At 42.2% G+C, this 25,453-nt stretch overlaps 1 protein-coding gene across 1 annotated transcript in view; it reads left to right on the top strand.

Moving 5' to 3' along the window:
* abtb2b (ankyrin repeat and BTB (POZ) domain containing 2b) overlaps positions 1 to 25,453 on the top strand; it is a 53,540-nt gene that overhangs the window by 1,557 nt on the left and 26,530 nt on the right. The gene's annotated exons all lie outside the window — the stretch shown is intronic.

The following is a 25,453-nucleotide window of genomic DNA, read 5'->3' as shown; positions in this document are numbered from 1 at the left end:
CACGTGTCCATACTTGCATGATTTACATACAGACTCGAATTGGAGAAGTGTGGTGAGTCTGTCCAGACAGGGAATTGAACCCTAGTCTGGTACTGGCAGGACTAGTTACCCACTACACTACACCAACCTGTAGTTATACTGTACATGTACTTCCCTCTTGTATTAAGGTTGATTCAGGTCATATTGGGGAGTGTATTAGATCACATGGTGCAGAGTGTTGGGTTACGTTGGACTGTGTGTTAAGAGTTATAAGGCAGTGTCTGCATCCAACAGATCTACTGTACTGCACATGCTGTGCTCTAATGCACTACTGATGGTGCACCATGTTGACATACTGCTTAGTATGCTAGTGTGGGGTTCTGGACACAGCCATTGTGCTTAGGTTTTACAGGCCAGTGTATCGGGTCATACAGGACAGTGTGTTAGGTCACATAGGACAGTGTGTTAGGTACTACAGGCCGGTATCGGGTCACATGGAACAAGTTCTAGGAAAGTGTGTTAGGTGGTAAATGACAGGTTTGACAGGCTGATGTATTTGATCATATAGGACAGTGTGTTAGGTCACATGGGGCGGTGTGTTCAGGCCGATATATTAGGACAGTATGTTAGGTTAAACAGGACAGTGTGTTATGTGGGAAATGGATGATTTTACAGGCTGATGTATTAGGCTATATGGGACAGTGTCTTAGGTATAAGGAGTATGTTGGGTTTTACAGGCCAGTGTGTTATGTCACATAGAGCTGCGTTAGGTCATGGGAGATATGGGGAACAGTTTCTAGGGAATAGGGATGCAAGATGATACCGGAATCATATCTGCACCCTAATTCTTTAAAAGATGATCTGCATTGGACAGATGTTTGATTAGAGAGGTATTGATGGTATTAATGTGTTTATTGTAATCTAGAAGAGCATTTGCAAAATCACATTTCACTGTAATTCTAATCCAGCTACACTCTCAAATTCTACATCTAAATCAGCGTTAGTATTGATACTGTATCAACAGATATTTACATGACAGATGCTCATTGAGCATGGGCTCAGACTTCCCTTTGCTTGTGGCATTGCTGCATCTATTAGAGCTGAGCTATATGACAATAATTTATTGTATCGTGATCATTTTTGTTATCATGGTACACAATATTCTTTTGTGGGTATATCGTGGATATCAGCAGTGCTTAAAGAGCACGGATTAACTGCAAAGAGTTTCATTACAAAGAGTGTAATCATCGTCTTATTTAATTTAATGGAGTGAAGCATATTTAGAGTATAGTGCTCAGTATGGGAGAGTATTGGTACATTTGGTACATTTTGTCTACATGACAAAATATCGTGATACTATCGTGTATCGTATAAAAGTCTTTAAATATCATGATATCCAATTTTTCCATATCGCCCAGCTCTACTTTCTATTATTTACTGAGCCTCTTTATAGAAAGAATACCATAGTAAGCTTCAATTAATGTCCATGTGACCTGGATCCATCCTATTGATAACCCCCTGATGTGGCATAAGTAAAAAGAAAAAATGATCCTGCTGTATTTTCACTGCAGTTATTCTTACTTTTTGGACTGCATCAAAACATCCAGCTGATCTGAGATCTGGTCAACGGTCAAAAAGATGAGATGCTCATTTACATATTACATCAGTGTTGCAAAGGCCAATATTAATGAGTGCCAGTATTAATGATATGGTGGGCGATCTTTACCACCCACCAACTGTTAATATGCACACCACAGACATGATATGGACTTTCTGTTTTAACTAGCTTGGTCATTTGGGTTAGCAGCAGCAAAAGTAGCAGGACAGCTTTTCTGGACAGCTTCCTCAGGATCTGGTGCAGTTAAGGTGCTTAGGTTCGTTCATAGCACTGATGAAAGGCCTCTCTCCATGCACACTGTGCAGACTTGCTCTGTTCCAGCTGTATGTCCATTTCTTCACAACTCACATCCCTCTCATTGACAGTGTGCCAATGAGCACTGTAATTAACATGTGTCGGTGGCTTACCCACATCAGTGCAGGCGTTTCAGCGTGGACTTTCACAGGCATACAATAGTGCTTTGTTTCCATTTTAAGCTGCACAAGCTTAGTTTTCTGCCCAGAGAAAGAAAACAAACAATACCAAGCTGCTGGTGCGTGCCGGGAGGGGGTTAGACAGTTCTAGACATGAATTATGGGTAACTGCTGGGGCTAACCCAAAGTTACTTGTTGAGATCCACTTAAGGATGTATTCTACAATAACAAATTGAGTTGACATTTTATGACTCAATTTTGAAAGGATCCGAGGGATTTGTATTAGTGTTTGTGTAGCAATTTAGATGAAAGCCCTTTCTGGCAGACAGAGTGCAGCCGCTGAAACTCCAACATGTCCCATACATGGGCTCCTTCTCCCCAGAGTCTCTGCCACATCAGGCTAGTATGGCCACTGTCGCTGCAGGTCAGTCTCCATAAGCTGAGCAGAGATCAATGTGCTTTTAACTGGGCCTGGTCATTAAAGCGCTTGCACATGCACTTTGTGCTCACAGATGCACACACACACACACACACACACACACACACACACACACACACACATACACATACACAGACTTTCCATTTTAACCAGTATTCAGCTTGTATGGAAGCCCATTTCCACCACATTTACATTTACATTTATGGCATTTAGCAGATGCTCTTATCCAGAGCGACTTACAAAGTGCTTTGCTATTTACCCAAGAAAGAAACCTTAGCTAGTTAGAATAGAGGAAATATCTCATAAGAAAATATCTCATAATCATAACTTGACGTCTTGAAGGCTTGACTTGTACATAGTATAACTAGTGAGTCATAATTATGAGCTAATATCTCACTATGAGTTCCAGACAAGCCTTTCTGGAATCAAACTTTAATACACTAAAGTTACGTTAACTAAAGTTGCTTGTTGTTGGCGCATTAGCTTGTGGATAGGACCTTAGCATCTAGCCATTCTGGCCTAGTTCACATTGATCTCGTTAGCTTACAGTTAGCTCGTTAGTTTGCGGTTAGCACATTTTAAAGCATTTGTATGGAAAACAAAACTACGACTTGTGTAGTAGGGTATTGGTACACAACAGTCCCAGTTCAGTTCACTCAGCGCTTTGGACATCATGGTACAGTACAATGAGCCCAAGCACCCAAATTCATTAGGCTAGTTTGACGGTACAGCCTGTAGTGTATTGAGCAATAACTACTAGTTCAGTAACTACTTGTTCCTGTACTAGTTCAGGGATTTGAAAGAAGCAGGCTGGTCTTCTAACTCCCATGTATCATTTGCACTTGCCATAGTCAGACGCCAATCATCTTGAGGCATGAGAAATTTGTTTTCTCATTATGATCAGCAGTCTGTACTGTCACAGTTTGAGACAACTACACATATCGTTACACCACTAGAATTTAGATTCCCCTATGGAATCATTTCTACTCATTATTTCTATACTCATTATGATTATTATAGCTGAGATAATAAGTCATTGTATTGAAATAGTATCTCTTAATTATGAGAATCTTTCTTATTATGAGACACTAAGTCAGTATAATTCGATCATAATAATAATCATATAGTATTATATTTATAAGACAGTAAGTGATCATTTTGAGAGCCGTTCTTTTTTACAGGGTAGTTGAAGTAGTTGAATTGGTCCGTACGTTTCTGTGAGTTTCTTATTCTTCCCCATGTAGTGCATGACATTTCTAGGAAGCCGGATTAAAGTGATTCATTGATGACTGCAGAGTTGAGCTGATACAGACGTCTGAGTGATCACATTCACCTTTCCATTGAACTGACTGTGTAGTGTCACTTGTCAAAAGGTGTCATGGCCTGCTGTGGGTTTGACCAAGGACACTCCTTTATCCGTTTGCTAAATACTGTGTCGTGACAACCGGTTCCACTCCCATTCTTCTGCAGTTCTAATTTTGGATTTTTTACACAGCTATAGACGCTCTTGCTCTCTGATGCAGTGCTACCCTCCTGTTCTGATTTTCAGCTCATTAGAAAAGCGCCTCTCTCATGTATCAAGCAGTCCCACATCTGGAAGTGTTTAAGACAGAACTAACTTCATGGACTCCAGTCACGGTGTCCCCCCGCCCCCTCTCCAGCCCTGCCTCTTTTCTATTTACTTAAGCCTTTCTTTTTCCTGTAGAGCTTTGCGTGAATACACTGCTTTAACAAGGGTTCTCATGTACCAGCCTGCACCATTTAAATCTTGCAAATACAGTGTCACTGCTGAGATGTAGAAGCTCTCCTTTTCTCTCTCTCTTCCTTTGGGATAATTGCTGTTGATACTCCTGTAGCATCCTTGTGAGCAATCCAAATTCGTGTATTAATGGTCTGAAGCAGTTTTCAATTATTGATAAATGAAGAGCGGCAAATGTCTTCTGCAAGCTGAAGGACTGTGGACCGAATGCAAGGCTGGAGGAGGTGAACTCTGTCCCTCCTCATCTGTGGCAGTCACTTGAAGGCCAGGCATGTGAAAGTCTGGCAGTTCTCTAACTCGCTGCCCTGGCTGATGGAAAAATCCAGACACTAAAAATGTCTTTCCAGGCCCGGCTTATTATTGAAAATGGCTGTGCGAAATAGGGGCTCTGTGCACTTGTGTCTTGGACAGGAGGAAGGATTTTTTTTTAATATAGCTGTGGATCTGAAATGGCAGGGACAATGAAAACACCATCTTGCACGGTCAGTGGCACTGTTTACACATTTCCTGTCCAAGCCAATGTCCCAGCTGTGTAAGCAGCCCAGGCCACTAATGGCAGTGGAGCTAAAAACAAGCCCAGGCATGATAACTGCTTATTATATTAGGGGGTATATATATGACGTGATGGCTCATTTCTGCACCTGAATGCACTGCGCCTGATGTAAAAGCATTACTTCATGGCATTTCTATGATATCCTGCATTCTTATCTCCCTATGCCCCTCCCGTTTGATAGGGTTTCATTTGCAGAGTGTGGGTGGATGCACAGAGCAGCATGCGTCCATCAGCTGGTTTAACTGGACTTAAATAAACAGGCCATTTAAGTTTGGTTTCTGCTTTATGCTTTGAGATGACTCAGAAATGTGCTGGCCTGTGTGTTGGGCAGTACCTGACAGTCAGAACTTTGCGTTTGACAGTTAGAGGCTATTGGTGAAACTGTGAGACTTGAGAGACTTAATGGTCCACACAGCGAGAGGAAGTCCAGCCGCCTGAAGCCGGCCTGCACGTGGCATCTGGGCTTGGCCCTACTGCCACCTCTCTGGTCCAACTCCTTGAGTTTTTTTTTTCTTTTCTTTTTTCATATCCCAGCACTCAGTGTGTCACCATGACAACCCAGACCCCAGACAGGAAATCAAAGCCATGGTGGGAAGATGGCCAACAATGACACACAGGAGCTTGAAGTCAAGGCGAATTCAAGCAAAGAGAAAAGACGATCTGTCTTATTTCATTTTTTTATTGCACAGAACATGAGGGAACGGCAAAGACACGGTGATGGAGGAATAATTGAGCCTCTCTTTGCGTAGAGTTTGCCTCCCGGCTTGTGTTTCATGTTTTTTCACGTGAGCAGGCATGCAGGAGGAGAAAGAGACTTCGTTCTCAGCTCTTTAAATTCAGCTCACACATCATTCAGGTGAATGGTTCTCATCAGATGACATGGAAACAAGCCATGGAAAAATTGTAATTTCTTAATTTGAGTTGATTTGATGGATTTGAAGAGTTTAACTCCAAAACACACGATGATCATACGAATAAACTGTAATAACACCTCAGTAAATTGGGGTTTAACACATCTTGGAACAAAACCCATCACTTACTCATACAGCTGTATGAGGATGCAGATGCAGAACCTTCTGTACTGATTACACCACTGATTACAAGTCAGGCTCAGAGCTTGTAATTGCTGTAATAAGTACTGGGTTTTAAATCCTACTGTGGCAAACAGGATTTTAAACAGATTCTCGTTTGTTCACATAATACCTTAAACCTTTTTTCTTTTTCTTTTTTTTACCCATGGCATGGAATTGCTTAGGATTAAACTAATTAGCTGTAACTAACAGAAGAAGCATAGATTTGTCCAACTGTCCAGAACGACACTGTCTGATTTGCAGAGTATGCAGAAAGCCGTATGATCCTACACATATGGCCATCCTGAACTGGAGCTCAGTGGTGTTGTGGTTGCCAGATTCATAGAGTCTGAAATGTCAAAAAGATTGTAATAAATGTCTTGAACCAGCAGTTTCAGACATAAAGAAGTATTGAGTATTTGAGGGGTGACATTTCATTTCTCCAGCACCCTTGGTTCCTCCTGTGCTTGTTGGATATTGCAGTTGATGAACGCCATTGTCCTGAACAGCCTTTCCTATCTGCTCTTGTGCTGAAACAGGATGAAACATGGCACTGATGAATTATAGCCATCAATAAGCAGCCATTTGCAAAAGAAGCAGTGTAATATTTCATAAAAACTTGAAGCGAGCAGGTCTAGCACAGCGCAGACTGATTAGCAGATATATATTGAATGCTGTGGCCTCTTGCTGGGCTTTCTTATTAAATCGGCCTTCTTGTTTTCTGACATCGTGGAATAGAATTTCCCTGCCTCCAAGTAGAAATGGGCTGTATAGTCTCCTCTCACAAAGATTCTCACAAATAACTTATATACTTAGATACACCATGCTTGAAGGTCATGCATAGTGCACCACTTCACTTTTCCTGCCGTTAAATGGCTCCTTTGAAAAAAATATGTCTGAATAAAGTCTCTGTTTATAATGCAGGCTCTACAATTCTGTTATACACTGGACATTTGAATAAGCCAAAATTGTTAAATAGCTCAAAACACAAGCTAAATATAAAGTGCCCTTTATGGTCACCAAACCCACAAAGATATGAGGCCTCAAGCCCATAAGCGCTGCAAGCAATTCTGACAGAGATACTCCCTTTTAAAAGCAGTAATCACAACGCAGTAGTCCATTCGTTCAAATTGCATTTGCTTTCATGATGGTCAGCATCTTGTAGACAAATGAATCCGAATGAAAGTTTAATGAAGTCAGAAGCACATAAGTACACAGACAGTAAAGGCTTTTTTACTAATGGGAAGCTCTGATCCGTTTGTTTCTCTGAAATAGCAGTGCCCCGAAAGCCATGTCATCTTTTTATTGGCCTCGAAAGGAATGAGAGTGGAGCAAGCCAGCTTGCCCAGAGCCTTCCCTCAAACCACGCAAGCTACAGCATTCCCAAGTCATGTTCAGTTTTAGCTGAGATGGAGATGTCGACAGAAATGCTCCAGGATTTTTAACCAGCAATTGCCATGGAAATATCTGAAATTGGAAAAAGGTCCATGGAGCCAGGTGCACTCTTAAAATGATGGTGCTTCAAATGGTTCTTTGAGCGATGCCATAGAGGAACCACTTTTGGATACATAAAGAATGTGAGTGTGAAGGATGTTTTAATTGGTTATGAACATTGTGAAGATTGATTTAGACCTTTTAAAGGCTCTTCACACTCATATATATCTATCACAGATATGCTTCTTCAAAGTGGTTCTACTATGGCATTGCTCAAAGAACCATTTGGAGCACTTTGATTTTTAAGAGTGTGGGGGAGAAGGCCACTGTTATGTCTTATTAAATCTGTTTAGTCTACAGTAACAACAGTAGACTGTTCAACTGTAAGAGATAAAGTGAGTAAAATGAAATACTGCCTTTTTTTAGTTTAGAAACTTTCAGTGGAAAAAGAACTTCTCAGAACTCCCTTTTTCCATTAGGCCTTAATAGATCAAAATAAGTCTTCACCTACAGCTGTGGAGGGTTGGAACAGAATAACATGCTGCTTTCATATGAGAAAGTGCCTTTGAGTTTGGACAGAATTCCTGAAAGAAATGCCAGTATTTGGAATTCTGCCCTTTTTTTTCTTTTCTTGGTGGAAAACCTGCCTGAGCAAAATGAATATGTGACCCAGTTCCAATCTCCAGGCAGACCATAAAACACAGACATTTTATTAAAGAAATTTACTGTGAGAAATCTCCCAGTGGTTGAAAAAGGAATGCCAGGAAAGATGGTGGGAAATACAGGCAATGTCTCAGCAGGGTTGAGAGGTTTTGGGTTTAAGAGGGAGCATGTCCACAAGACAGTTTGCCTACCTGAAAATACAACTCAGCTTTCCTCCTAAGTGCAACTCATCTAACTTTCTGCCTTCGTGCTGGCAGCCGTGCATTCCCACATTTTGTTGCTTTGATGTGGAGGACTGAAACTGATGGCATCTGCCAGCTTTGCATGGGAGCAGTTGAGACATGTTGTGTCTGCTATCAAAGAAGATGAGCTGGAAGTTCTAGAACTGTCTCCCTGCTAGGCTTGAAGCATTGGACGCATTGAGTTTGCCATTCTGGCCTGAGTGGAAAGACTTAACCTGTTAGGATGGTATGAAACCAGTGCAGCAGGTCCTCACTTAACCCTTTATTGCAGGAAGGTTTATTACACACTAAGGTGTATTACTCAGTAACTACAGGGACTAATGAGGCTAATCCTTGGGAATAGGCGTTTGCAATAACACTTTTGGTCCCTTACGTCTATACCATCTGTACAGGGAAACTAAGCTATAAACCCCCACTTTTTAAATGAGTGGTTTTTGTGATGTCATCAAAACAGTATATTTATACAAGTACGTACTGTAGATGTACCTATGCAGCCTGCAGCAGGTTAGCCAAGCATTCAGGTTGAACTTAAAAGGAGTGTCAGCCTAAACTGCTCAATTCAGCGCAGCAAATCAGGATATAGGTCATTTACACCATCATGGAAAAACCTTGTATCTCTATTTTCGCTGTTGTTCACATAAAGTGAACCTAGCAGTTGTTCTTCCATTGTGCCAAAGTTTCCTGAGGATTGCTCCAAAATGACTTGAACTCATATCTTTTAAATTCCATTTTTTTTACATGCAATGATAGATCAAACACAACGAGGATAGTAAGAGTACAATGTAAAAGGACTTGTCACTGTTTTAGTTCATAAACTCACACAGGGCAACTTTTCCTTAAGACTGTGAGTACTGGAGGCCCTTCCATTACTCCACACCCTGCGCACACCCCCCCCCCCCCCCCCCCATGAGAGTCAGTAAAAATGGCAAAAATTAGCTTCAGCCTACAGATGACCTCTAAACCTTTAAAGCAGGCAGTTGTGCCCTAAGAAACACACAGAGAATCAGACATCTGTCCCTATTTAGATTTAACTGCCTTCGTCGTAATTGTGTAGAATCGCATTATTAATAATAACGCACACCTGTTGTTGAAGTGGAAATGCGTGTACAGGCTGATGGGGTCTGCTGTGCAGATAACTGTCTGAAAGTAGCTCCTCTGAGGCTGGGCAACGGCCAGCAATTATTGTAAGTACTGAAGACGGAATGCACATGTGGCAAGGACTTGTGCTTTGTATAAACATGACCTGAATGCAAATGCTCCGACACAAGCCCTCTGGCGTACTTTCACTTTAAGACTTTCAACTTTGCAGGAGGAAAAAAACCCTCTTAACGTTCAATGGAAGTCAATGGAAAAACCAATGTATTCCACGTCATTTTAGAGCATTTGCATTGCTCCATTCCTCATGAAATTTGCACACAATGTAAAGAACAACTGCCAGATTCAAACTAAGTCAGAAAATAAAAATCTGACTTTTTTCTACGAGAGCCATGATATAATTTAACTCATGCTGCCGTTCAAACATTGCCCTTATTTGATTGGAACAGTCAGACTTTTCTTTCAGTAGTGAACCGCTATTAAAACTGCTGAAACAGGCCTAATTTGACAGCGTATAAGTTGTCAGTGTTGTATGTGTGGATCTCCTTGTTCTCTGTTTAAGGGCCCCTCAGCCCCTCAGCCCCTCTTTTGTTTCTCTGTTAATTGGCCAAAGGGGCGTGCACAGAGGAGCCTGACTGGACACTCTTGTCCACAGTGAGCAGAACAAGCTGTATTTGTGGACAGACTCGTTACATCTGCCTCATCCTTTGCTGCGTAATAAAGGACATCTGCTCAAGCAAAGCTCAGATAGAGACAAAGCCCTTATTATGATATTGTCTTCATTAAAGAAAACAAAGCTCCTGCTTAGTCAAAGAGGCTAATTGTGATTTAGGGAGTTGATATTCACGCTTGTCTTCAGTGTGCGTGATACGGCACTTGGTTGCGGGACTATACTTGGCACAGACGGGGGGGAAGGACAGAGGAAGTATTCCAGACACCAGTCAAATGGAATAGGGTAACACAAGAGAGCTCAGGCTGCCTTATTTTTCCACAGTGAGTCACAGAAGCTGTGCGGCGTTCCGTACATGTGAACATAAACAGCTTAATTGGAAACCTAAACAGTGTTTTTAAGCGGGCATTGTTTTTAGATCCCTTAATCGGATTGCAATGGTGAAAGCGAAGGTAAAAAAAAAAAAAAAACGCAAGATGCTGAGCAAGCAAATAGCTGCTTATAACCTTACAGTGCGGTTTATGTAGCCACATTTCTCTCCTCTGTGTTCTACTCAATATTTAGCAACAAGTCGCCTCTTTGTTCATTACCATTTATGGACCAGTTTATTAGGAAAACACTCTGGCACTGGAGTGTTTAACAGGTACACTTCAGAGGAATGGTTTCAGCAGGTATGTAATGGCTCACTACAAAAGCGTCACATCGTAAATAACACTCTCTTAGGCGTGACCACACAAGGGCCCTCAGCACCAGAAACACGAGGCAGCGTTCAGATTGTTTTACCACAACCCAGTTTGACAGCTGATTGACAAAGTACAGCATTTCCTCCAAAAAATGTCTGTAGCAGAGATTAAGTGAGGTGGCACTGTTGATTCATTTTTTCTTGGAACAACAAAGTCACACTGCATAGCCTTCGGTTTTGCCATGGAAACAACTGCATTAGCATCAACCCCTGACCCACTGCGTAATTCCATATAACTGGTTGCTGCTGCAGGTGCTCTGTATATCACTACACTCTGTGCACACTATCATGATCTCAGTTCTCTGCAATCTGCATTAGCCCTCTCTTTCTCTCATACACACACACACACACACACACAGAGAACAGTAGTTAGGTCTCAGGTACTTTTCCACTAAGTATTTCTCATCCTGGTTGAGCTCTGTGGGCCAGTGTTCTGGTGCCAAGCCCCAGCCCTGTGTCACATATGTGTCTTGAAATGCCATCATCTGAGAGAGCAAGGCCATAACAGCTGCAAGTTAAAGGCCCATGCAGGCCCTCTCTATTGGGGTCACCTTCTAGGCCTGAGCTCGTTTGCAGCAGTTACTTTTTTGTCTCTTTTTCTTTTCAAAGAACTTGATCTGACTTTTTACTAGGTGTGGACCGCCTCCACTGCTGTGAATGGAAATGCCGAACAGGCTTAACACTGGCTTAATGTGTTGGCAACTTTGAACACACATTTTTGGAAAATCATATGGTGAAGTGAGATGATATATAAGACAGCGAGAGAGAACGCTCCAAAGCTCACGTTATGCAGGACTGCACCACTATGGGTATTTTTTTTTATCTCAGTATACAGAATATTTACAGTGTATTTTGAATACAATTCTCTGTACTAAATGTGGGGTATTGTGCTACTATCTTTACATTTTTCCCAATCTTCCTTTTAGCTCTGTTTGACCTCATGTTTTACATTACCAATAAATGCAACTACAGCAGAATTGTAGAATCATACTGTTAATGCAGAACGGTAGAAATAGCCTTGGTTTCATGGTCTGCCTGAAGAAAGAACCTGTTAAAGAACCATCCACTAAAGGGGAACCAAAGGTAGTTCTTCTATGGCATCAATCCAAATGACACTTTTTGACACCATCATTTTTATACACTTTTATACACTTTTTATATTTTTATATACAAAAAAAACGTTGAGTGATGCTGTAGAAGAAGCACTTGTGGTTCCATAAAGTCCAGAATGCTTGTTCTTCATGTCTCTAATAAAAACATGATTTCTTTATGTAACCAAAGGTGGTTCTTCTGTGATATTGCTCAGCGAACCATTTGTAGCACCTTTATTTTTAAGAATATACCCTTGCAGCAATGTTGCCTAAATTTTCTGGAGTGCATTCCTAAATCCAATCATCTGTTCACGGTTCTGATATCATTACGCATGCCTAGTTGTTTTCCACACCACAGAAATGGATCAACACCTTCCACATATGGCTGTCAGACTGAGCTCCCACTTTTGTTTAACAATGGCAGCGACGGTGCAGTAATTGCCATCCGGCTGCATGCGCTCCGAGTTAGCAGATTAAAAGCGATGAGCGCAGCAGTTTAGGGAGTTTAGGGCCGTTCCAAACCAGGGCAGCTCATCCAGGCTCTTCTCTCCTGGCTTCGAACTCACTTCCGAATGTTCCCCCTGTGAGTGTATCGGAGTTGGTGGTTGATGGAGTGACCACAAAGAGCTTGTAACGTTATGCTGAAACCTGTGGGAAAACAGAGGAAAGCTTTTGGCTTTTTCATTAAGATGGAAGGGAGCGAAAAGACAGGGGAAGCAATAATTCAGCGCTAAGACGGCAAAGAGATGAACTGTGTTGTTTTTCTCTGCAGCCTGAGCTGCCATCATCTGTATTAGCAGCGTCCTAATGCGGATAATCCTGACACACTTGCAGATTTGGAGCCGGAAAGCGACTGCTTTCATGTGACTAAACTGGCAGTTCGTTGACAAATCTGTCAGAATCACTTTCTCTTCCCAAAATGGCAGCGAGAGAAAACCAATTATCGCCTCCCTGCTTTCCTCCCAGGAACTCTGCTGAGGAACGCATGAACCACATGGGAGGCAGAAGCCTGCTCAAACTTTTGCACCACCTTATTATCACAATATCCTGCTATTGCTAAAGTTAGTCGCTCTTAGCAGTAAACTGCTATCAGCCTACCTCCTGCAAATGCTGCACCACATCATTATGCGCGTGAGAGAATAATTAGGAGAGCTTTTACAGTCCCCTGTCATTGCAGTATCCTGCTTTTTCTCAGGTTAGGCCTCCACAGAGCATTCTCATAAAAGCCTTGTTGCAGAATGTATATGCGGAGGCAGGCTAGCACACATGGCTATGTAGGAAAGGCGCTAGACGTCCCGAGAGATTCCTGTGCTGTTTGGATCTCAGTTGGCACAAGGCTTTGCTAGTGGGTCTGTGGAGGAGTCTGGTGTTTACTTAAGAGCGGTGGGGGCCCAGAACTAATGGGAAGGTGTCTGGGCTAGCTGTGCTCTTAGCACTCTAACATGCCGTGGAGGAAAGGAGGGAATGAAGACAGATCTGGGGAGCTAGCTGTATGCACAGAAGCCAACGGCGAGGATAATAGATGGTTATCCACCTCTGACCCCTTTTTCGGTTTGTTTGGGTGGTGGGTCTGACCAGGCTCTGGAAGTGTCGGATTGCTATGCAGTCTAGTAGATGTCTATCCTAAAATAGTATTGCTGAACAACACTGTATTGTAGTGTAAAAACAATGTAGGGTCAAACACTTTTGACCCAGTTTGTAGTGCAAGCTGTATCTCATTTTCTGCTTTCTGTTCGAGAATGATAGTTAATTAACCATCTCGGTAGAGGACGTTTTCACTTCTGTGAGCTATTATTTAGTCATTATTGTATGTCTGTGACTGGAAAAAATAAGGCCAAATGCAGTGACCTTTTCTTCACCTTGCTCTGGTCAGGAACCGCCTATAACGCGGTCGTCTTTACTCCAGAAACGTCGGAAGGTCTCAAGCAGGATTTGGCAACCGGCTGCCTCATCGAGGCCTGCTTTTAGAGTTTTGTGGGGAGGGCAGATGGAGAGTTTTTTTAGGAGAAGCAGCATGCACTACCTCCCCAATGCCTTGCCTTTTTTTCTGCTTTTTCCATCTGGCCTGCATGTCTGAATGGGGTTCCTGTGGGTGGTCCCTGGGGCCCATGGGCCAGTGGCTTCCTGTTGCCTTCAGGCCTGCTGCTTGCTGTCCTTCTATGATGTACTGTACCTTCGGGGGGAAATGGGTTGGTAGGTTGATGAATAAATTAAAGGGTAGATAAAGAAAGAAGGATTGCCTATTGTCCGCTGATCAATACTCTCTTTTGATGTCTCTTATCCATATTTCCGATCCTTCTTTTCCTTGTCACTAATCACTCTGCACTATCAAACCAATCTAGAGGAGCTGCAGTCCAGGGCTCTCCAGAGAGCACGGAAGAGTTTCCAATCTGCCGCTGCATCCCTGAAGGGGTGTGGTCGCACGCTGGTATTTGCACGAGTGGTGCTGTGTGTTTATACTAGCATGTTTGTTGTGGGGGATGAGGACGGGTCGGTTTGTGTTGTTCACAGTCCTGCCTGTTTAGGGATGTCACTGCTAAGGAAACAGTCTCATGGCACCTGTACTTACAGCAGCTGGGACTACGGGGGAGGATGAAGAATGAGACGTTTACGCAGAACAATGTAAAGAATTGACTGTGGAATTCTGGGACAGGTGTCTCCTGGTGAGAAAGAATCACAAACAGGCAGTTTGGGTCTGAGTGAATGTTTGCATGGCACCTCTTTCCTTCCGAGAACAGGAATGGAAACAGAAGCAGCAGGCTGTCTTGCTTCTCATACACGCCCTCCAGATCTTGATCAGCGTGGCATCCGAACAATGTTTGTCCTGGAAGACAGAGGGCCCACCTGTGGTGATGCGCTATTGGGATTCATACACTATGCCAGATTGGCTTGAGCACTGGGGATAAGCTGAATTTGGTACACCAGCTATTTATACTGTAACATGAGGGGAAAGCAAAGCCAGTCAATGAAGGATTTGGATCTGAGAAAGGAGTTGTAATCCAAAGTAAGTGTTTGCTGTGGCATCAAGAGGATTATGTCTTTGCACTTGTCTCCTCGATTCCTGGAAAATGACTGACAGTCATGAAATGTTCATATCGGACTGATATTGATTTTAAGGAATTAAAAACAATTCTGATAGCAGATATTTATAGGGGGTCTAATTTAATTTGTCCAAGAGTTAAACTGATTCCAATTATTCGAGTTAAACAATACATTACTGACTGATATAATTATCAAATATGAATATGGTCATATCTCCGATATATTTACATTTCTTAAACTCAAACAAACAGGAATATTGCAGCCTGGAGGCTAGATGTTCCCAGAATTCTTAGTGGTTTTGGTGGTTTCTGCATATTAACTTTTAACTTTCATCAGTTCTCTTCATATACAACTTTTGCGATATTTTTTTGGGGCCCAATCCAATAAATCCATGGTATCAAATAGAATACAACAAGATTTTCTTTGGCTGAAGGCGGAATAGCGAACATGGTTTATTCAGTTAAAATGATTGGCTGTTGTCTTGTTTTTTAAGCTGACAAAGCTGCTTCCTCTGCCGTGTCTTTCTCCTTTTTGGGGTGTTTTGATTCCAAGTGATAAAATAAACTTGAAGTGCTTTGCAGATGTACCCCCTCCTGATAATTCAGCAGAACATTGTCAGCAAACGGCCACTCCTGGGTCATTCTCTGACATTTTAAAAGGCCACAAAGGGCGTCTCACTCCATGCTGCTTTGATTTTCAAGTATTTGTCCAAACAATTAAAAGTGCTTTTTTTTTTTTTTACTGTTTTGGCCAAAGTATTGCAGCTGCACATCCCCAGGATCAGAATCTCAGACAGCTGAGATTTTTTTGTCCTACCTATATATCATTCAGGTCTTGATCCTTCTATTAAAAAGTCATAAAAAAGCAATTAACAAAATGTCGAACCCATCTGTAGAGGCTGTTGGTGAGCACATTTCTGGTAATGGGAAAAAAACAATGCTGTCTGAGTGAATGAAAAGTGGGGGTGTCCCACCACAAAGGAGCTTTGTTCCTGTATAAGCCCTGGGGTCCCTGTTTCCTGCTGATGGCTGCAGTGGTGGAAGGGAGAGTGTGTGTCTCATGAAGGTGTGAGGGTTAAAGGTCATGGAGCAGAGGGTCAGGGATCTTTCGCATCTGTATGCCTCTGTCCCCTCAGGACTGGAAATGGTTCTACACCCTTTCTTCATTGAATAACTTTGTGGTGTGTTCATCCTTCTGAGGAAAACCCCTAGTCATCATCTTATAACTGGAGTAGGGGTTAATGGTTAGAAGCCCACACACTGTTTCTTTCTTTGTTTTGCTCATGCTCTCATTCTCCCTGAATTTGTTAAAGCCAGAACTTCACAAGGGATCTCCTTCTGCCCTTCAGGTAAAAGCACACATTAGATGCAAGAAACTCATGCAGCGCAGGGAAAGGCCTTCGTAATTACAGGCAGTATATTAGACACAGGATAATTGGCCTGTGTATCACTGATACTGTGCCAGGAAAGTGAGGTTTGGGCCTTTGCCTGTTATGAACCAGGTTTCCACTATAAAATGGAGGATGGCCACAAGTTAGAAAGTAGTATGGTAACAATGTATTCTTTTGTTGTTTCAATTATAACGTGTAAGTTACAGCCAGGAGAAACTGGGGTTTCGTTTGTATCAAAAGTTCAGAACTGACTCACAGCATAGTCATGGTGTGCTGTTGTTCCTTGACCTACCTTTTCTTTCTGTGGTTAAAGATTTGCTTTGTGTGAGATGTTGAATGTTAAGCATAAGAAAGCTGCTTAAGACATAAGGAACCTTGGATATGTGGGATCTGACCATCTAAGCCTCTGCCCTTAGGGTAAGAGAGAGAGACAAGGGAGGCTGACGGGGGTTGTGTAATTGAAAAAAAGTCAAGGGTTTATCTTAATATCAAGCCAAGTAGGTCATTTCCTATTTAACCTGTATTTGTGGCCTTTGTTATGAATTCGTTGTAATGAGTTTTCCACTGTGTGAATGGAAACTGACCTATTGAGCTTCATTATGGTGGCAGTGACAACAATGTTCCAGCTTTTTCTCTTTGCTACAAATTGGACATTGATAAAACTGTTTAATATTCTGTTAAAGATTTTATCTAAGTATTATCTATTTTCATAGATCCCTTGCTGTCTGACTCAGATAACATGCCCATGTGGGGCCTGTATGGTTAGGGAACCAGGAAGTTTTGTCCATGGGTTCCATGTTGGCCCCACACAGGGATGCCCGCCAGGGTCAGTGATGGGGCCAGGAGGGGTTAAACATGGGTCCCATCAGGGTTGTACACTGCACATGGGGCCTAGATGGGAGTCCATGCCCGTTTGGAACCCAACCCAGCCCACATGGAACCCACAGGAGCCCCACAGCAGCATGTTGGCAGGGGAGGGGTGCAGCTGACTCAGATCAGTGGGATCCAAAACTAATTAATGTTCTTCTACACCTCAAACTTGTTGGAGATCATCTTCATCCCCATATACTACATATTCATGTTGTGTAAAAGCTATAGCTCCATATTCTAGATTGTACATGAAGACAGTAAATTAATTTGTTTTTGCAAAGACTTTGTTGTTTTAGGGGCTCCACAGTGGAGCCGCTGGCTAATAGGGTTGTGTTTTATTGCTTGGACCCATGTTAGAATCCTAATGTTGCCAGACCTTTGTGGTCACTGCAACAAAATGATATCTTGGCATGTGCAATTGTTCTAAATCTACTTGATATGTGAAGCCACAAAGTGATATTACCATGTTGTCAGATAATTGTGCTTATTCCAAGCATTTTAACTTGATAAAATTACTTAAACCAAGTACAAATGTCTACAAATATTATAATTATAATTGTATAATAATCTTCCAACAGTCTCAAAATGCTAAATATTAGCTATAATGACTATATTTCACTTGCCAAGTCATGATTCTTTGAAGTACAGTAGTCTCTCCCATTGTTCAACAATGATGCTGTGTATTCCTATGTGCTTGCCAACTCAGTTTGAAGGGATACAGTGTCTAGCTTTGCAGCTCTTGGAAGAAGCACATGCTTGTTTTCACACTTTCAGATGTGTTGGTGTCATTCTATTGACTATATTTATACAGCAGGTGGCGCTTGGCTATGACTAACCCTAAGAAATCCAAAACAAGAAATTGTTGTCTTATTGAGGCCACTTTCGGCATGTCTGATGCTTTTCTGAGAAGCGGTTTCGGTACATGGGTGGCAACCCCAGGAACTTGACATCCGAAACAGCACATGTTGTAAGTATGTGTGTAAAAAACACATATGTGCCACTACACTCAGTTTCCACCCGGCGCTAGGCCGTCAGAACTGCCCTGGCCCATCACTCAGAGCCCGGGCTGAACAGCAGCCCGATTGTGCTAGCTCTCTTTTAATGGAGACGTTATGCTCCAGGGGTGACTGACTCACTGTTCTCAACACAGCACGCTACATCTGACACAGTGAAGGACGGCTGCAACTTTTACTGCTGATCTGAGGTCAGTTCTGCGGTTTCCGTCCTAATGGTGAACATCTCGAGAGTGGAGATAGGAAGCTGATTTTAGATTAGCATCAAAAGGGCTCTTTTATCAGTAGCATGGAAAGAGAGAGGGCAAATATTTCAATCATTCTGACAATTTAAAGGGTTCATACAGAGCACCACACCATCATTTGGGATCAAAAAGCATGCAGTGCATGGTTTGATATATTTTTAGGACTAAGTCTTAATCGTCAGAACAGAAGGAGCTTGTTTGTAGGCTGTTTGAAAAGGTGCATTGCTCTTATACTCTTAGAAAAGGGTGCTACGAAGGGTTCTTTGAGCGATGCCATACACTATATGTCCAAATGTCTGCGGATCACCCGTTCTAATAAATGCATTCAGCTACTTTAAGTTGCATCCATTGCTGACACAAATGACACAAATGCACATACACAGCTTATCTAGTCCCGGCACAGAAGTATTCCCACTAGAATAGGACTCTCTGGAGCAGATATTGGCACCATGCCTAATGCCAGGCATGGGCTAGAAGGATATAAAGCCCCCAGGATTGAGCAGTGGAGCAGTGGAACTGGTGGTGCTCCATCCAGTAATTTCAGGATGAGTTGGGGAGAATGGGAATGACCAATGCTCCTGCCTCTGAATGCAATTAAATCATCACAGCAGTGCTCCAAAATCTAGAAGGCGGCCTTCTCTGAACACTAAAGCTTTTTAACACCCTTGATTTTGGAACAATAAATGAGCAGGTGTCCAAATAAATAATATAGATATAAATAAAGAGCCATTTTGAGAAGCTGTTTTTAAAGGCTTTCAAATGGGCTTCACACTCCCACATCTCTATTGCAAACATGATTCTTTATGGTACCAAATGAGGTTCTTCTAGAGCCCAATGAAGCTGCTAATGGTGAAATGAACCCTATGAAGCTGATAATGGTGGGATGGCTTGAGTCTTTCTATAAAGGTCATAGCTAAACAAGGTGCCATGTTTACTGAATATAAATGCTATTAAAGAGTCATGCTGCTTTTTCTCGGGTCATTTTCTGAATCGAATGCTTTTAAACTCCTTACTGCAGCAGAGTTGACAACATTATTCCAACAGTAAAAGTGAGTCTGGTGAAGAGGAGGTTTGTATGCTGTCTGTATACAGGGAGTAATCTGTGCTTCATTAGGGAAAATCTGAAACCTCAGCAATGCCAGACATACATTAGAGTCTAGTAGAGCCAAGTTCTTCTAAGCTGTTAGGGCGGCCCTCTCGCTGGTGCCTTATATGAAACACGGAGACCCCAATAAAAACCACCGTCTCCACTGGTTGACCTAGATTCATTCAGAAAGAATGTATAGCTCATTTTACGATAAATTCATGTTTAGGATTTGCTCTGCTGAGCTCTGCTGAGCTGCTTACCAGCAGTATATCATTCAAAGGAAACGTTTGAAGGCTGAGAGGATCAAGAGACATGCAACATGAATTAGTCTCCGATTTACCATTAAAACTAATAACCCTCTGAGCCAACTATACCATAAATCGCTTTTCAGGTCAGATTTAATTCCAATATTGTTTTTGTACACTATATGTACAAAAGTATCCAGACACTTATATTAATGAGCTACTTTACAGTGCATCAATTACTGTCACATGCACATGCAATATAACAGTATCCTCCCAATGCCATTCGGTATGTAGAGGGGTATATAGTCCTGCAGCACTGGACTGTGAAGCAGTGGAACCGACTTCTCTAGCATGCTGCAGCTCCAAACAAAATCCCTAGAATAAGGACATTTTGATGTGTAACTAATCATCCATTATCAGTACCTGACCTCATGCTAGTAATGCTCTCATGCTATCACATTCATACAGCAATGTTCCAAAATCTAGTGTAAGGCCTGTGTAATAGGAAAACAAACTCCCTATTATTACCCTGGATTTCAGAAGTAAGCTCTGAAGGAGCAGGTGTCTACAAACCTTTGGATATATAGGGCATAATGGTATAACCTACTGCAACCAGTCTTAATGCGCAACATGTCTTTGGCTTCCACGGCTACAAGATTTGCCTTGTAGACCAGGTGGTAGAAACTCATGGTACAGTATGAAACGACAGCACTGCTACATTTACCATGAATTGTGAACTAAACCATGGTACGCTAAACCAGCTGTACTATCCAATAAAGCGTGGGATTAGAATGATGGGAGCTTGGGAAACCAGACCTGCTTACCATGTCCAAACAATCTCTGGTGAAATTGGTATTACATAGCTTACTCAACAACACTTACATCGTATTTTATGCAAATTGTACATTTTTCTCCATTTTTCCATTATTTCCCTTTTTGACACAACATGAATCTGGTAGTTGTTCTGCACACTGTGTCAAAACTTCATGATATTTCAACCAGAAATGCTCCAAAAAGCCACAATATGCCTATAGTAACTGAACCCCTGCAGTCTATATGTCATATGCTTACACTCACTGACTATATCTTCAGTCTTTAAAGCTTTTCACCCCGCTGCTAATGAGGAGGACCCCCTTCCACATCAGGCGTTTCATGATGGTCCACTGAGGTGTTGCGAGACAATGTGCAGAGCCCCTTCGACCATCAGTCAAATCCACACTGTGATTAATTAGTGTGATGAGCATGTGGGAAGGGAGCCATGCCTGCTGGTCCTGCTGGTAATGATAGAGGCCACACAGTGACTGGACTCCTCAGGCCAGAGTAGATAAACGCTGCTATTTTTAGCTTCCAGTAAACGGACCACCACCTCATTTCTGGCCAGACTGGTTCATTTTGAGGATCTTCTCACAGAGACAGTCCTGCTTGGCCTCAAATGGGCCTCTTGTCTCTATCTATGAAGTGATAGGTGAAGAGGACGCACAGTTTAATAAGCTCTTGCTGACTGTGAGCGTCTGTATTTGTTATAGATCATCATCAACTCCTGTGTCTTTCTGACGCACAGTTACCAGACGTAACAGCAACAGTCTCTGAGACAGGTGCTTTTAGACGCTGTTAAAGTGAACTATGTGCTGTCGGTGATGGTCAACATCTGGAGTCCCACTTCTGTTGTTCCAGGCCACGTGTGGTGTGATGGCGTGGGCCCAAAAAGACCCAAGTGAGCACGGCTGCATGTTTTGATCCTCCTCCGAACAGCCGCCTTCACAAATGCAGTTACTGTGTGAAGGAAATGGCCGTGAGGTACCGGGGCTTGTTCCTAATGAATGAATATCTTGTTTTCACACACAGGCAGGTGGCCTTCCGACAATGTAAAAAGCCCACTCAGACATCAGAGTCTGGGGCCTCCTGGGTCTTAAAGGAGCAAGACCTTGCACTTAACACTCACTGATACAAGAGGAACAACTGACACTTGTTAGACCAAACATAGCCCTGCTGCCAGACCAATTAGGCATCAGGAATGCACTTTGTAAAGGCCTTGGTGGGGGTGATTGCTGGGAAAGCAAGCAAGGATACTGTAAAAAGCCTTGAACAAGCATTACACTGCAGAAACAGTCCTTGCTATCATCTGCTGTGCATTTTTTATGTCATGTTGTTAAAGGCCTGGGCATGATGTGGGGGGGGGGGGGGGGAGTTATGAAATCGATTTTTGTTGATGTGGAAATCAGAAACTTAATTTATCGATTTAGTGCAGGTTGTTATAGGCCACAGCAGGTCCGCAGATCTTTCTCCCTCTCTCAGTCTCTCAGAGGATAAAAGATTGTGGGAAAAAACAGACATGCAGGCAGGGTGTGGGCTCCAGGGAGAAGCTCTCTATTACTGGATGTTCCTAAAGTCGTTCACTAAAAACACTCAGCCAGCTAGCTCCTATAGCTCTGCTCTCCTGGTACACAGAGTGAGAATTAGTGTGATCCGTTTACTCTAAAAATAAAGGGGCTACCAATGTTTTATTTTTAGCAGTGACGTTGTTGTAAAAAAGAGATGTACATGTGATGTTTTTTTGTAAGATTTAAAGAAGTCATTGTAAAGGTTTTGACCAATTTAGAGGATCTTCATGACCAGTCTGCCTGTAAACTGTGGAACAGAAGCCATGCAAAGTCAGTTTTGAGAAAGCTTTCGATAGGAAAGTGCAGTTGTTATTTTTTGACATTAAAACAATAGAATTTACGTGAATGGTTTAAGCAAGCCGTGAGCTTTCAGTGGGACTGCATACTAGCCCATAGAGCGCTCAGGCTGGCGTGAGTGTGCTCTTTGTAAACCAACAGAGGAAACCATTTCTATTGTGGGGGAAAAGTGAACGTCAGCAAATACCCTGGCCATGTTCTCCCTTCCATACAGCCACACACACCCACCCACACCCAGATGGAGGCCATACCCTGTGCAGCCGGACAAATTGGTTGTGGGCAGATTTTCATAAAGGGGTTTAGAGTGGCATACGATGGAGGCAGAGGGTTCTGATTAACTATGGCTCGCTCACGGCATGGCCAGCCACATCCTACAGCTTTGCAGAAATCTGTTTCAGTGCACATGGAATGCATCCATGAAGCCGCTTTCAATTGTTTTCATTCATTCCTTTGTTTATTTACATGCAGTGTGGAATTGACTATAAAGCACGGGGTCTTTTGAGGAGGTTCTGTTGGACTAAGCAAAAAAAATCATCAGTCACCTATTTACATAGGCCGCACTGATTTGCCTTTTGGAAAGCTCTACCCCTTCTTACTGGATCTCTGTAAGGATGGACTCAGCCAATGTGGTTTTAATTGAGGCAGCATGTTTTTCATTTGCAGTTGTAGGTGTGCACTGCAAGAAAGATGCCTTCTGTGGAAGTAAATCTGTTCTGTCCTGGGTTGCACTTGGAGGTGGGCAAAAAGATAAAAATATATATAAATAAATAAAATAATTATTACAATGCTTACACATGATATGTATCTTATAGTACATTGAATTTGATCAAACATTGGCTGTACTTTATAATTACAACAGGGCTGATCATGTACCTTCTAGTGACATATGCAGTCAAGCAGTTATTTCTTTTTTTTATGTGTGATACACTCAAAAGCCTTTTTTAAATAATATAAGACTGTGCCTGCATTCACATGGTAGATGTCAATTCTGATGAAACTTTACTAGCTTTCTGATTAACAGCTTTGTTGCTGTGTAGTTCATTTTCTTCCACCTTCTAACATACCTAGGAAATGTTACACCGAGTTTTAAAGCTCTGATGTTGGTACTACAGCGCTGCTGTAAATAGGGCTATAACCCTAAGCCATAAATGCGACATTATGGATGTAAATCATGTTGGCTTTTGGAGATTGTAAAGAGACTGTTTACTGTAAGCCGACATTTAGCCCTGTCCAGTGGAATTTATAACCCAGCAATGGATGCAGGCAGAGCAGTTATTTCCCTTGGTGCCTGTGCTCTCACACTCTAAACAGTAAAGGTACTACAAAGGTCCTTTCAATGATGTCCTGAGGAAGCATTTTTGCAAAAGAGATATGTGCGTGTAAAGAACTTGCACATCACAAGAAGGTTCCTAAAAAGTCCTTCACACACATACACACACCTTTTTTACGAACATGTTTCTCCAGGTAAAGTAGTTCTTCTATGACATTTCTTAAAGAACCCTCATGTTCATGATGTAGCGTAAGAAGGGTGGCTGGTGTGGCATATATATATATATACTCAATACTCAATAATTTTTTACAATACAGTTGTGTAGTGAACCACCACAGTGTACCACCTGCAAACAACTAGGAGCAGACCAGATTCACCATTAATGCAGTACCTTCTTAAAAATATAGGTTCCAGTTTTGGTTCTATAAAAAAGACTGTGTTTATAGTAGAGATGTGTGAGTGTGAAGAATCTTTAAATTGGTAAAGAATTGTTACATCAAGAGAAACCTTAACCCTAACCCCAACCCTAGTCCTCATACTCACACATCTCATTACAAATATGGTTCTTCTATAAACCCACTTTTTCACAAACGTGGGTGTTCTATCATATCACTCTAAGAACCTATTGTAGATCCTCTATTCATTCAGTGTTTGCAAACATATTTAGGAAGGTAGAGGAGAAAATCAGCAGTAAACATCTGGAATTTTTAAAAAGTACTGATCGATAGGATCCATGATATACTCAGAAATGTGTTTTGTGATGTAATCTACTAAGACAGGCATAACATTTTATCATATTGCTAAATTTTTATTTGGGAAGTCTGGAGCCACCCTCATAGGATGGTGTGATAACCTGCCTTGTTTCTTGATACAATCACATTGTACTAGGCCCTGTTTTTCTCTTCATATGCTTTATCTGTGAGGTAGTCCAAAATACTAAGCCAGACACTTGGCATGTGGGAAGCGTGAAAATGCACTTTAGAACATCGCTGAATGATCTAAGCTTCTCAGAGAGCCAAGAGACATATCCTTGTCTTCCTTGTGGTGTGCCATGCATAAATCATGAACAGGGCTTACAATATCGCTTTGGTTATGCCTCTAACTGAGAGTTCCCAGCCTGTTTTCCTTTTCCTTGGCAGCACCCTCGGCCCAGAAGGGCCAAAGAAAAGTTTTGTCATGGACTGCAGGTCTGTACCAGCGCTGGATTTGTCTCTCACTGGGACTGAGCTGCTTTTTGTACGACACTTTGCTGCCTTTGCACTGGGCCTGGGTCATCCACATGAAAAAGCAGGCAGGAAGCTGCTATTTTAGACCGCACTGGAGTAAATACAGGAATGACTCGTAAACATAGCAGACTAGTCTCAAAGGGTGTGTGTGTGTGAGAGAGAGCGAGAGGGAGAGGGAGAGGGAGAGGGGGAGAGGGAGTGTTTTGAATCATTCTGGGAAGTGAAGCAGATCTCTGAACGTGTCATAAGCTTTTACTCATCAAGTGTGAATCTGGCCAGCAACGAAACCTAACCTAAGCAAACACAAACAAACAGAGGTCAAATGGGTGACTCAAAGACAAATGAGGATGTACAGTGTGTTAATATAATGCATATGATATAACAACCTCCCCCAGTATAAGTTAAAGCTGTAATAAAGCCCGCTATTATGCAACCAGTTTATTTGGCAGAGGATTGAGGTGAGCTTAAGTCTGGCTCAGAGAAGACCTGGGTGGAGCTGTTAGGAGAATCAGAAGCCCAGTCTTTCCAGTTTCCAGAACATACTGGGGAAAGTCCCATTAACAGGCTGTGGGAAAAGAACGCAATGGTAGGACACAAGTGTTAGCCTACAAGCAAAGCC

Source organism: Salminus brasiliensis, chromosome 2 (genome assembly GCF_030463535.1).
Source record: "Salminus brasiliensis chromosome 2, fSalBra1.hap2, whole genome shotgun sequence".
Taxonomy (NCBI): Eukaryota; Metazoa; Chordata; class Actinopteri; order Characiformes; family Bryconidae; genus Salminus; species Salminus brasiliensis.
This window is presented reverse-complemented; position numbering and strand designations above follow the sequence as displayed.